Source organism: Trachemys scripta, chromosome 6 (genome assembly GCF_013100865.1).
Source record: "Trachemys scripta elegans isolate TJP31775 chromosome 6, CAS_Tse_1.0, whole genome shotgun sequence".
Taxonomy (NCBI): domain Eukaryota; kingdom Metazoa; phylum Chordata; order Testudines; family Emydidae; genus Trachemys; species Trachemys scripta.
The window spans coordinates 88,091,856-88,106,565 of NC_048303.1; positions in this window are offsets into that span (position 1 = coordinate 88,091,856).

Here is a 14,710-nt window from a genome sequence, read left to right on the forward strand (position 1 = left end):
AGGTGAAGTTAACTTTATGAACCTACCCTCAGTCATTTATCCAAAATTGCATGAATGGAACACCTAAGTAGCAGGACTCAATTTTGGTACTTCCTGGCTGATTATTACTCAACACCAGGGGTTCTCAAAATGGGGGTCAGGATAAGGTTATTACATGGTTATATGAGGTTATTACGTGGCCTGCCCAGAAACACCCCAGGGCCCTGCCCTTCCGTGCCAAGCAAACTAGATGTAGGCAGACAGGCTCAGCCCAGCAGGATCCAAGTGTGGAGGGGCTTACTGTGGGGAGATCCAGGTGTGTGTTCTGTGTGGAGCAATCTGGGGGTCTCGGTGCGGGAGGGATGCAGAGGGTGAGGAGTGTTGGAGTGTGGGTTCAGGTGCAGGGGGTGAGGTTTGATGGGGTGATCTGGGTATGAGGCAGGTCCAGATGAATGGGGGTTGGGCGGACGGGGAAGCAGCTCCCCGTACAGTGACCCTTCCCACCACAGCTGAGGAGCGATGGAGGCAGGAAATGCAAGGGTGTGGAGCTTCCTGCAGCCAGAGAGGTTTCTGGGGGTGGATCTGACCTAGCCCTGGCTGCTCCTTGCAGAGGAAGAGGATGTCCCATCCTTTCAGTCCAGCCGGGACTAGCAGCTGGGTAGAAGCCACTGGCCAGGGCGTCCCCAGCCCTTCCACCCAGTGATTTACCTCTCTGCTGGCTGCTCCTGGCACCTGAAATTATGGACCCGCACTGCTGGGGAGTGGTGCATGACCACTCTTGCGGCTTCCCTTTGCTTCCCCATCAGAAAGTAATTTGTTGGGGACATGAATTCTGCGCATGCGCAGTGGCGCAGAATTCCCCCAGAAGTAAACTTATTTAGGTGGCTCAATGTGGATTTAGCAGCCTTATTTTAGGCACCCAGTTTTAAAACTCTTGGCCTTAGTCTTTGAATGTGTATATATATACTTCTTGAATATAAACAAATGTATGGTACTATAGCAACTTTAAACATTTTAATTATCATTTTCACATTAATTGTGCTCTACAGAAGATTTGAATGCAGCATAAGTGCTCAAAATCAGAACTGTTCTGCATTTTTCAGAATGGGCAGTAGCATCCTATGTGTGTCTTTACAACTTGTTTAGCTGCACACATCTTTATAACAATGAGAGTGTTCTACAGTAAATGATCTAAAACAATGAAATAACTCAATTGTGTTGTGGAGTGTTTTGGACCACTGTTGTAGAATTTGCTAGTATTTTATTGAGAAAGTTCATTCATGCTTCTTTTCCTCCACTCACACATTTCACTCACCCCATTCGCTACATACATGTTGTGCTCTTTCTGTCTCTCTCATACACGCATGCTCTGGCTTTATCTAAACTGGAAATGGATCTATATCTGACATCCAGTGTCACACCTCTGATCCTTCTCAGACACGGTTGAACACAATTTTAATGCTGCTTTAGATAATGTCAAACCAAATTCCACACCTAATGCAGAGAGCATGGTGGTTCCTCATTCTAGCAGGGACATAGGCGCTGACTCTGTGGGTGCTCCGGGGCTGGAGCACCCATGGGGAAAAATTTCCCAAGTTCCAAGTTCCCCTCCTCACCTGCCCCACCTCCTTCTCCCCCCTGAGCACGCTGCACCCCCGCTCCTCCACCTATCTCCCAGTGCTTTCTGCCTGGCATTAGCACACTCTGGGGTGGGGAGGGAGGAGCAGGAATGTGGCATGCTCAGGGGAAGAGGTGGGACCAGGGTGGGGATTTTGGGAAGGAGTTGGAATGGGGGCGGGGAAGGGGTGGGAAGAGGCGGGGCAGGGGCGGCACCTAATGGAAGGGGTGGAGTGGGGGTAGGGCCGGGGGCAGAGATGGGGGTCCAGCACCCCAGGGAAAGAGGGGAAGTTGGCATCTATGAGCAGGGATGATCACACTAGATGCTGACCACAATTTGACCCTATCCACATCAGCGGCTACACTGTGTTCATCAAGGGGACTGATGTCTAATATGACTCAATTTCTACTGTAGATGGGGCTGCTCCCTCATTCTCTCTCCTGTGACCAATGTTAATTTATTTCTTTATGGGAACATCCCATAGAATTTAAGAGGGTTCTATAAAAATGTAATAGGATTCTAGAGAAATTACTATAAGCACCTACAGAATTTAATAGAGAATATCTTCTCCATGTGTCTTTCTTTAACAGTCCTACAGGAGTATTTAGCAGTATGGAAGATACAGCCCCATGGGGAGAGGGAATAGGAAGCATTAAACCACCTTTGCACCATCTGGACTCTGGGCTGCCTGGAAGCCAGAGTGGCCCCTGACATAAATTAGAACAGCCCTGGTGGCTTCTCTAATTTACAGTGGCTTTTTGAGGATCTTCTACTGGCTGCTTCACAGTCTAGAGCAGCTCAGAATCTCTGGCATGCAGAGCATTGCAGTGGTTTCTCCTCCTACTCCTGACTCACCCCATTCCATCCCCACCTCACTGCCAGGATGTCCCCAATCTATGCTGCGGGGAGGGGTGGGAGAAGGGACAGCATAGGCTGTATATGGTGGCTGTATACTGCTTCTGTACCAGAGGAATTGTCCCTAAATGCTGCTAGAGCAGCATATATAAGGGACAGAGTGAGGGACAGAATTGGCCCCATTATTCTCCATTAAATTCCATGGTATGTTTCCACAAGAGTGCTCTCCCACAGATTGAAACTGACAGGACTTATCAACATTAGAGTTAAAACGGCATTTGCAATAGCTGTGATTAGGACTCACTGTTGTTCGTACAGCTTCTTTGATTAGTGTGCATAGTGCATAGAATTTTTTTTGTTATAAAGCCACCCTGTAAGATACCTCCAGTGATAATATAATTTGACAGTGTGGTTCTCAGAACAGAATCCTGGTCCCAACTAATCAGGGAAACTACTGTAACTTCTAAAGAAACCCTGATAGCAACAGCAGTGTAAGCAGTGTACCAGAGTTTCAACCATGATGTGGAAAGGAACAGCCTATAATGGCTGCTGGACTAGGATGATTGTTGAGGCCTGCAGTCTATGCATATCAAGCATTGTAGACTTTACTGCTGTGGTATATTGAAAACTGTCTCACTTAAAGTGAGAGCTTGTAATTTTAAGGGTTTCTTGGTCCTTCTGTAGGTTAATGGGCTCTGTAGGGAAGCCTGTAATCTGGGTCTTGTGCAATAAGTGTGCAAAGAGCTAGCCTACACAAGGTGGGATGAATTGTGCCTCTCTGTTTTAGGGTGCAGCCTGCTTTCTCTCTGTGTGTTTTGGGGTTCTTGTGTGTTAGGGTTCTGAATTCTAAGAAATTAGTGTTCGGTGCAACTGTCCAGCAAGAGTATTTTATGTTTTTAATCTAACTTCTATATATGTACCATGAACATAACTGTCTATAAATGCATTACGATGCTTTTAAAAGGCATTCTCATATACTGTAACTGCATAATGCTTTTTCTTACATATTTAATTTTTCTCAACTTGGTTCCAAAATGTAGGTTTACTATCCTTACAAATCATAAAGTTTCTGAGTGGCTTGTGATCAGCCTAATGCCAACTCTGCTTTCCCCTCATCCACTTTGTTGGATGAAAGCTCATGAAAAGTTTGAAGTGAGATTTCTGCAGAGTTAATCTTTCCTTTCCCCCCTGTATGCTGGCTGCTGCTAAGAATCATTTTCACCTGTTCAGTCATACATTTGTTACTGAACTGAGAAGAGTTTCAAGTCTATATCCTAAAAGCATCACAGAACATACACAACAAAGACACTTATCTGCCTGACAAAGCTCTCTTTGAGGAGGGGAAAAATCAGTGCCAGAGATGTGCTGGCTTCTTACCCAGAGAATCCTTACCAGATAATTGGTGCTAAACCACAAGTGGCGAATGGGTAAATAACAAAATAACAAAATGGATAAAAAACAAAATAACAAGTCTTGACTCAGAATCTAGTGCAGTTCGGCTATATAAATAGGGATCTTTAGCACATATTTTGGGCCTAATATGTCACAGAGCCTTGGTCATCAGGGTCTGACAGCAGTTGTTCAGTTGGAGCAAACAAATATGCTGGATGAAGTCTGCATACATATATTACCTCACAAGTATACTCTGTAGCCATTTAGCTCCTCACGTATATTACAGGTAGAGCTGGCTGAACAATTTTTGAGGGAACATTTGTCCATTGGAAAATGCTGTTTTGTCAAAATAGAAAGGTTTCATAGGAACATCCCCACTTTGACAATTTTCAGACAAAGAATTTCTAAAGTCTTCATTTTGACAAGGTTGAAATGTTTTGTTTTGACACCATTTTCTTTCAATTGGGTTGTATTGAGTTTTCTATTGCTTTTATATTAATTACAATTTAATATTTTGTCTAACTAAGTTATCATCCCTGCAGTTTAATTTCTGTGATGGACTTTCTGTTTAAAACAATTGTGTAACATTGCTTTCAAATGTTAATTAGCTAAATTAGCAGCCACATTTCACCCCTTGAGGTGGTTGAATTTCAGGAACTGCCAACAAGAATACTAATTAATGTCAGTGCTGATAATGGCTTCTGTGACCTGGACAGCTGTTTACTAGGAACTGGCCCAGGACCTTCTAACTCATTTCTCAAAGGTCACCTTTAATTTTGATGTTTAAAATTGAAGAGAGAAATGCAAAACACACCCAAAAGTCTGGTTGCAATACAAATTATGTACAGGGTGGTTATTTACTTTGGATCAAAACACATAATTGAAGCCCTAGCATGGCTTAGGTTGTGCAACGTACAGTGTGCACTGTGATAAGTGTCTTATTTGCATCTCCTTGTCAGGCTGTTACCTTAATCAACATACTCCTGGAAAGGTATACGAATAAATTCATTGTGGAAATGATCTCTTAAATTAGGTTGGAAGGGGACAGAAGAGAATTCAGAGGATTGCCATTTGGGCAGGAATAAGAAACCAGGTCTTTCTAATATGCAGTTTTAATACTGAAATATAATAATTCATTCCTTAGGTCCATTATTAACTATCAACAAGACAAATCAATCACACTTTTAGACCATTATCTACAGTTCAGCTGGATTCTGTCCCGCCATATAACTGGAGAGTGGTTGAGATAAATGTGACAGGTATTCTGAGAAGCTGAAGAAATTCAAAACAGCCCCTTGTAATGAATATGTAGTTAGTTGCTATTTCCTAACCCCATTTTTCACTACGCTCCATGCAGAGCTACTACTTGAACTCATGTTGAAATAGGAAGGACAATGTTTGCTACTATTTTGAGTTATCACTAAAGATAGACCCACACACAAATCCATGTACTCCATTTCGTAAGGGGGAATAAAGAACAGAATGGCATTCTCTCTTATACACGATTGTGTCATAATATACAAAATAAAAAGCTCAGTTTTACATATATACACATACACATAATTAAATCAAGGTTGTCATTTGTCTAGCCCAGTGGTTCTCGACCTTTCCAGTATCCCTTTCAGGAGTCTGAAGCCTGAGCCCTGCCACCCAGGGCTGACGCCCAAGCCCTGCTGACTGGGGCTCAAGCATATAACTTAACTTTTGGGGCCCCTGTGGCGTGGGGCCCCAGAGGACTGCCTTGCTTGCCATCCTTTAATGCCAGTTCTACACTTGCAACCCCCCCCCCACCAAACCTGTCCTGTGACTTCCCTGGGGGTTGTGCCCCCAGGTTGAGAAACACTGATCTAGATGAGTTGACTAACTCCCTGGAAGACCGCTGCATACTCCCAGGGGTATGCAGACCCCTGGTTGAGAACCACTGGCCTATAAGTTTCATTTAAACCCCTCTATTAATAAAAGAATAACCTTGAGTATAAAATGTACTGATGTGTATGTAGCACCTCCATGCATGTTTCAATGAGAAGCTAATTCTATTTCTAACGCCTGTCCTGAAGACTTCTATTTATGCTAAAAACTTCTGCTGTATCTAAGGCCTTGTCTACACTGGATTTGCCTGATTCCAGCTGCCTACATCAATGCAATCCCTATAATAAACTTCTGTTTGCACCAAGGGAAGTTACTTTGGCTGGAAATCGGGGTAAGCACCATCAATGCAAATAGAAGCTTTGTCTCCTTTTACAAGGGGCTTGCAGTGGCAAAGCTGCACCAGTGGCTGGAATCGGGGCCAAAACGAAAAAGGACACATCAACATTTTTTTTAACATAACTAGGCACTATTTAGTCCTATAGATAGAATACATATTGTGTTATATCTCCCCAGGAAGTGATGCCTAAGTTACCCAAAAGATGCAACAAACTTTAGAATTTGCAACATTGTCTAAAGCAGAGTTTCCAGTGGCATGTTGACAGATAGAAATCAAATCTTTAAATTTGAGAATACAGAAAGTACTGCTATATTAAGTATTATAGAGGGAGTGGAAATAAATGGCTGTAAGCAACACATCTGAAAGAACACTTACCATAAAAGTATGTAATATTTCCCCTCTCAACCGGTATGGAAACACTAATAAAGTCTTTAGGTGACTATTTGTGTAATTTCTGAGTCATTTTAAATAAAACAAGAATTTTTATTGTATCCCTCTTTGATTCTCAACTCCATTCCCCCTGCTGACCACTCCTCTTCACTCAATTGTCCTTCTTTTCTTATTCTTTGTAGCCAACACGCAGATCTGGTTCCCTTCCATTCTTCTGCCTCAAAAATGGGAGGTATAAGATAGATAACAGCGAAGTTGCCAAGTAAACAGCACAAGAAGAAATATACAAGCTGAAATACAATGAATAGAGTTACTATTCAGTGCAGAATTTCATTCTAAAGCTCTCTGGACTTTATTATTTGAAATGGCCTTTTTTTCCTCCGGGTCAAACTGAGGAGTCATGGGCTGGGACAAGAGAGAACAGGAACCTCTGAGGGCACTTTTCCCCTGGAGATAATGGGGGAGGCAAAGGGAACTTTCATTCCTTTTGCCCTAGAAAGTGGGTGGTAGCCAAGGGACCTGGAGCTCCTTTATTTGCCTTGAAGATAAGGAGATGAGGGGAAGGGGAGAGGAGAGAGATTGGGAGTTGAGGTCAGTGGAAGGAACTGGAGCGCCTCTTTTGCTTTGGGGCGGAGGGTTGGAGAGTGGAGAGGGCCAAGGGTCCTTTTTGTACTGGGTGTTGGATGTATGTGGAACTTCTAATTAACTGACTCAACTGCTACCAGATATTCTGAAAACACCCTGAATGATAGCTCTGAGAGAAAGGAGACACAAGTTACTACAACTTCTCTAGGGTGCATGGGAACTGAAAAAGGTGACCGATGAGCGCAGGTGGTGATATTTTTGTAAGGAGCAGCCGGAGAGATCAAATACATTGTATTTGTGTGGCAGCAGCTGGGAGAGCAAAAGGAAACACATTATGGATCACCTTGCCCATGGCAAATTCTGTGCTGGGGCTTGTTCACATGAAATGGGAAAAGGAATGCATACTTTCTGACTTTAGATTGTTATTTACAATAGTTTGAAATAGTAAGAACTCCCAGACATCAAAAGATGAATTTAAAAACAGAATAACAAACACAGGATGCAAGGGCTGAAGCTGTCATGAAGAATATTCAACACTATTAGGAGGAAGGACAATGGCATTTAAGCTAAAATCCAATTCAAAATTACTTTTTATTTTAGTCATGAAGTGAAATCTCAGTTAAAAACAAATCCAGTTCCAAACTGCTATCCTGGTTTTCAGAACTCTGCAAAGGCCTGCCCCACACCAACTCTGACTGCATACCACCTACAGCCTGCCCATTCATTCTGGTATTGGCTCCCTGCTCACCACAGCTTGGAATTGCTCCTTCTTTTGCACTGTTCCATCTACAGTATCTCTGCCTCCCTTAAAGCTACTGAGTCCTCTCCTCCATATACATTTTGCCTCAAAACCATCTTTCCCACATCATTGCCCACAATTTTTAGCCTAATACAGGAATCCAGCATAATTTCAATATGGATTCAGAATAAACATATCTAAGATAGGAATAATGATAAGAGAACATCTACCCTTGGAAACATGGCGCCATGGAATGGAAGAAAGAGGGCTATTGATACCTTGGCAGTAACCCACTTGAATATAAAGACTGTAGGGGTCAGATGCTTGGTTGGGGTAAACTAGTATGTCTCAACTGAAGCTACACCAATGTATCCCAGTTGAGGATCTGGTTTTGAGAAACACTGTCTCACACTATTTGAACAAAATAGTCAGTTCTATTTCTAGCAGGCAGAGTAGGAACTATTGAAATGAATGTCCTCCTACAATTCCTCTTTCTTGTTCAGTACCTGCCCCTGATACTCCTAACAAGTTAGCTGTGAACTCACATGTTTTCATGGTTCATTTGGGAAGGGAAGAGGAGCAGAATCAAGTAAAATTGCCTGAAAGATAAATAATCTGTGGAACTGGATTTTTCTCACTTTGTCAAATATTATCAGGCAGCCCACCTAAAACATCTAATGGGATTGATAACCTGGTACCACATAGAACTTTGATACAAGAAGAGAGGCTGGGAAATAGAAGAAAGAAGGCCTGTGTCAAATAATTTTATGGATATCAAAGCCTCCGAAAATGCCCACAATGAGCAGCTGCATTTTTAAATGTAGTGTTAGCGACACCTATTGACCAAAATGTTGTTGACATCATGTTAAAGATGTTTCATTTAGATTTCATTAAGGGGCAATTTTTCATCTTGAATTGAGGTAACTTGCATGCAAAAATCATTGATATGTTCCTGGGGTTTGACTGAATCCTACAGAGACCAAGATATGCAAAGATAAAGGTGAAAATCAGTCCCTTCTGAACTTTGTTGCTCCTGAGTATCACAACACTTGTGATACTTCAGATCACACTATGTCTGTTTATTATGTGTAGAGCTGAGGATCACCTTTAACCCTGAATGTCCTTGCCTTTCCCGGTAGGAGTTCAATATATTATTCAAACATTCTTTTGTTGTCCCCCCCTTTATAATAATTCAGGTATTGGAGAATGAAATTTACATGCAATAGGTGACCTTCTGAAAATGGAAGGGTAAGAGAAATCATAGTTTTGTTTCAGATCCTCTACTGAGATTGAATCAGTGCAAGAGGGAATTGATCTCAATAGTATTTGTGAGAGCTTTGCTGGGGCCCAGGTTCAAATACCCTTAAGGCTTGTCTACGCTTTAAAATTAATTTGGAGTAAGGTAGGTTGTGAATTTAAAAAGCAATAGCTATTCCAGAATAACTCCACATGTAGACAAATCCTTACTCCTCACACAGTCCATCGTGCCCTAAGAAATTAAGACATTCTCTATGAAGATGGCTCTGCTTCCAGGTGATCTCCTGAGAGCAGCTTAGTTCTCTTTGATCCATAGGAGACGGTGGTGTAACTCCTTTTCATTCTGCTATATTCAAGGCATAAGAACCAAGAAACAAGTGTAAGGTGGTGTATTAGTCTGAGTTTCCTGTCTTTTGAGTGGTTGTTTGATTTCTCAACCTGGATGTTTCGCTGACACTTCTCTCTACTTGGAATATCCTTGTTTTTAAACACAGAGTAAGAATGCCAAATGGCGCATATCATTTTTTTGATCTGGAGCTCTTGGGCTTGACACGTTTTGAATGGATGATCAACCTTAGAGGCCTCTGGACCCCAGCCATGCTTGATTGAGGACTTGTAAAATGACCTGTCTCAAACTCTGGGCTATCTCAGAATTTAAATAACCACAGAAGTTTAAAGGCAGAAGAGATGTTTAGAGCACCCCAGAGTTTAAATAGCCTCACAGCTTTGATCACATCTAAAGTAATCTATCCTGACTGTATAGGTATTTCTATCACACTTCTCTCCATTGCTTCTGACTGGCTTATAATATTACATAACTCATATAAACCTGGAGACTGGGATTTTCAAAGGAACCAAAGAGTTAGGTGCCTAAATCCCATTAAAAATCAATTAAATGTCAGCAGTAGACTGAACATTGATTCTAATGTCCAGTACATGCAAACACCTCTGCATCTGCTTAACTTTACTTGTGTGAGTAACCCCACTAATGTACACCTCTACCCTGATATAACGCAACCTGATATAACATGAATTTGGATATAACGCGGTAAAGCAGCGCTCCGAAGGAGGGGAGGCGGGCGGGACTGTGCGCTCCGGAGGATCAAAGCAAGTTCAATATAATGCGGTTTCACCTATAACGCAGTAAGATTTTTTGGCTCTCGAGGACAGCGTTATATCAGGGTAGAGGTGTATATGTTTGCAGGAAATAGGGCTTATGGTTCTAAAGCTCACAGTTTAGAATGGTGCAAAGCTAGAGAGCACTTTACTGTACCCCCAACTTTTTAAAATGCTCAAACTTTTTAGGATGATAAACAAGCAAAACCACTCATAGCAAATTCTACCTTGTTAGTGTGAAATCTTCCACTTTAAACATTCATCCTTAAAATGCACTGGACCAATTTTCTTCAAGCCTGGCTTATACTTACGATTTTTCAAGCATCTACAAAACTATGATCAGACATACTAAGAGTCTAATCAAAACCTGATGGAAATCAGTGGAAAGATTCCCATTGACTTCCAGGCCCTTAGTTCCCTCCTTCCCTGCATCCTCCCAAGCCATTCTTTTGTTATCTATGGACAACATTTCTGCACACATGGGGAAAAGGGTGTTTTTAAGCACCCAGTACATCAAAAAGGCTGGCCTGATTTTGACTAGGATTTTTCCCAAACAATATAATCTCTGGGCAGAGATAAAGCATAGAAAAATTAACTTAAATATGGTTTGAGAAATTTTTGAGAAAGGGGTCTCAGAAAGGAAGCTGGAATTAGAACATAAGAACATCAAAGCGGCCATACTGGGTCAGACCAAAGGTCTGTCTAGTTCAGTATCCTGTCTTCCAACAGTGGCCAATGCCAGGTGCCCCAGAGGGAATGAACAGAACAGGTAATCATCAAGTAGGGTGACCAGATGTCTCGATTTTATAGGGACAGTCCCGATTTTTGGGTCTTTTTCTTATATAGGCTCCTATTGTCATCCACCCTCTGTCCCAGTTTTTCACATATGCTGTCTGGTCACCCTATCATCAAGTGATCCATCCTGTTGCCCATTCCCAGCTTCTGGGCAAACAAAGGCTAGAGACACCATCCCTGCCCATCCTGGGCTAATAGCAATTGATGGACCTATCCTCCATGAATTTATCTAGTTCTTTTTTGAACCTTGTTATAGTCTTGGCCTTCACAATATCCTCTGGCAAGGAGTTCCACAGGTTGACTGTGCATTGTGTGAAAAAATACTTCCCTTTGTTTGTTTTAAACCTGCTGCCTATTAATTTCATTAGGTGACCCCTAGTTCTTACTTTGTTCACAGCAGTCATAATTTTATAGACCTCTATCATATCCCCCCCTTAGTCATCTCTTTTCCAAGCTGAAAAGTCCCAGTCTTATTAATCTCTCCTCATACGGCAGCCATTCCATACCCCTAATAATTTTTGTTGCCCTTTTCCAAACCTTTTCCAATTCCAATATATGTTTTTTTAGATGGGGCGACCACATCTGCACGCAGTATTCAAGATGTGGATGTACCATGGATTTATATAGAGGCAATATGATATTTTCTGTCTTATTGTCTATCCCTTTCATAATGATTCCCAACATTCTGTTCTCCTTTTTGACTGCCGCTGCACATTGAGTGGATGTTTTCAGAGAACTATCCACAATGACAGCAAGATCTTTTTCTTGAGTGGTAACAGCTAATTTTGACCCTATCCTTTTATATGTATAGTTGGGATTATTTTTTCCAATCTGCACTACTTTGCATTTATCAACATTGAATTTCATCTGCCATTTTGTTGCCCAATCACCCAGTTCTGAGAGATCCCGTTGTAGCTCTTCGCAGTCTGCCTGGGACTTAACTGGGACTTAATTCAGCCTTAGCTATAGTACACAATGCCTAAGCCAAGTGAAATACTGGAACTCCTCCAACTACACAAATATATCTTTATAGAGAGATTAGAATTTAAGTGCTCTGATATCATGTTTCTGAGGATCTAAAGCAATGTAGCTTTATACGTGTACGAATTCTTAAGCACATGATACTGCCAAGCATGTTAGTTAACAAATTCTTGACAAAGCAACAATTGCTTCCCTGCTTCCAACTAATGAAGTTAAGCCAAAACTCTGCATGTTTCCCTTTGCATTTCAGAAATGTGTAGTTGTGGAAACTCCAAATCATATAAGGCTGAATTCTAGATGGTACTTAATGAGGAAGAAGTCTGATGCACTGACAGTTTTCTATTTTTCAGCTGAGCTATATTCACTACTTTTTTTGCAGAACCTTAGGACACTAATTATGCAGCTACTGGTGGTTACAAAAATGATTGGTATAAGAAAAGAGATGATTGACTCCAAGGACAGAAGGGACCATTGTGTCATCTAGTCTGACCTTCTGTAGAACATAGGCCATAGAATTTCCCCAAAATAATTCTTAGAGCAGATCTTTTAGAAAACATCCAGTCTTCATTTAAAAACTGTCAATGATAGAGAATCCACCATAACCCTTGGTAAATTGTTCCAATTAATAATTAATTACTGTTAAAATTTTCATCTCATTTCCAGTCTGAATTTATCTAGCTGCAATTTCCAGCCATTGGATCATGTTATACCTTTCTCAGTTAGACTGAAGAGCCCATTATTAAATAGTTGCTCCCTGTGTAGGTACTTGTAGACTGTAATCAAGTCACTTAACCTTCTGTTAAGATAGACAGACTCCCATTGAATTCAGTAGGAATTGCTCATATGGAACAACTGCATAAATGAGCTTCCAGCTGGGTCACAAATGTTTCTAACTACACAATCCTAAGAAAATCTATATCTCATAAACCTTGATTTGCATAGAATATTCCTGGCTTTCCTCTTTCACTCATTTCTACTCTATTCCTTTGTGTTCTCTCTCTTTTCTTTCTCTACCCCCCATGCACACATTGCCTCTTTGTGGCCCTTTCTGTCTCATCCCACTGCTGTCTGTTACCCTCCAAGGCCTTCTCACTGTCATTTGTTATACAAATCCCTACTGTCAGTTCCATGTGCAGCCATATCCAAACAAAGAAGGGAAATAATTTGCTGTCTTTCCAGACTACTATTTTAGGACACTAGCATGTACCACAACTGACTCACTATGCTGGCAGCCAGGGTATCCTTGTGTCAGAAATCATGATAAGATGCTCCTGAAAGGGTCCCTGGCAGGAAGGCTGCAGAATACAGCTCTGCTGGCCAGTGTATGTGATGAAAGGAACAGATGCTATATGAATGTATTGCTATATTTATGCAACAAAAAGATGTATCCTTCTTCCCCTGGCTGGCACCCCACTGGTGCTTGGGACCAGGAATCCAGGGATGCTTGGATCTACAGAGGAAAGTGGCTCCAAGGGTTGTTCCATTCCCTTGTCTCTGACTGACATTCAGGGGCCCAGGAGAGGGTAAGGGACGTAGCAAGTAGACCTCAATGTAGATTACAAAATTGTTAATATAATTTATTCTTAGAATACTAGATTATTACAAATTTACCTTTACTGATTTTTTAAGAGATACAATTATTTTCAGAAACATGATGCTTAGAGAATGACAGCTTACATGCTTATGTTTTGGTTGGTTGTTTAATTAGTTGAAATATTCAAGCTAATTAAGAAAATTCTTAGGAGGTCTTTGCTTTCTGTCAATGTGACAGCCCCTCTCCCTCCCCCAATGTCAAGGAAAATAACAACTCGGCCATTAAATCTTGTTTGTTACCTCCAAGTGTGTTTACACCAGACTCTGAAGTGCAGCTTTATAACTTCTATTTTGCCTTAAAATTCTATATTATACCCTGTTTTCAAAGATGTGTAAAAGCATTAGTTATTAAGATTTGTGGATTCATATAGAATATTTGATAGGAGCCTTTAACTGCAAATTCTAAATGTACTGACAATGGAAAGTTGTAAATCTAGGAACCACTTGGTCAAAAAGGTTTTAAAGGTGACCTCTGCATATTCCAAGAATGATCTAACTATGGGGCTATATTAATCTAGAATATACTATTTCTCTAAATAGTTTATGAGCTTTTTAGTGGTTCTCATTGTGTTCTGTGTTCTAGAAGACCTCTGAACCCAGCCAAAGCAGAAGTATAGCTGGCCTTACATGTTGTGTCTATATAATAAGCATGGTTATATGGATTCCCCATGCCCATGTGGTTTCTTTATATTATGCTATTGTGTAAAGAGCAAAAGCCACAACAGTAATGAATGCTTCGAAGAAGAGTCCTGGTCCTATAGCTTTTAGTTTTACACATGAGTAAAGAGCAGGCCCAGCAGCAATGAGAAGGGCATTCAGCACATAACCAAGTTAAACTTTAGTTAATGGTTACTTAGCATGTTAAGATAAGGGTAATCAAATCTCATGCTTCAGGCACATGCTGGTGTCAGGAAAAATACTTTTATTCTACATACAGGATTGCACAATTACATAGATAAATTAATTTAGACTTTGATGGACCAATAATGTACTGCACTACAACAAATCTTATGTGAGTTTGCCTCCTCTCTATCCTTCTATGTTGCAACTATGATGAAACCCCACTAGAACAAGGAGCTGGCCTGTGGAGGAGTCAATGATGTTTTTTACTACGGGGCTGATTTTTGTATATTGTAACCCCTATGTTATAGCCCACGACTAGATGACTGCCTCCATTCTGTGTAGTGGCTCTACCTCTGAGCCT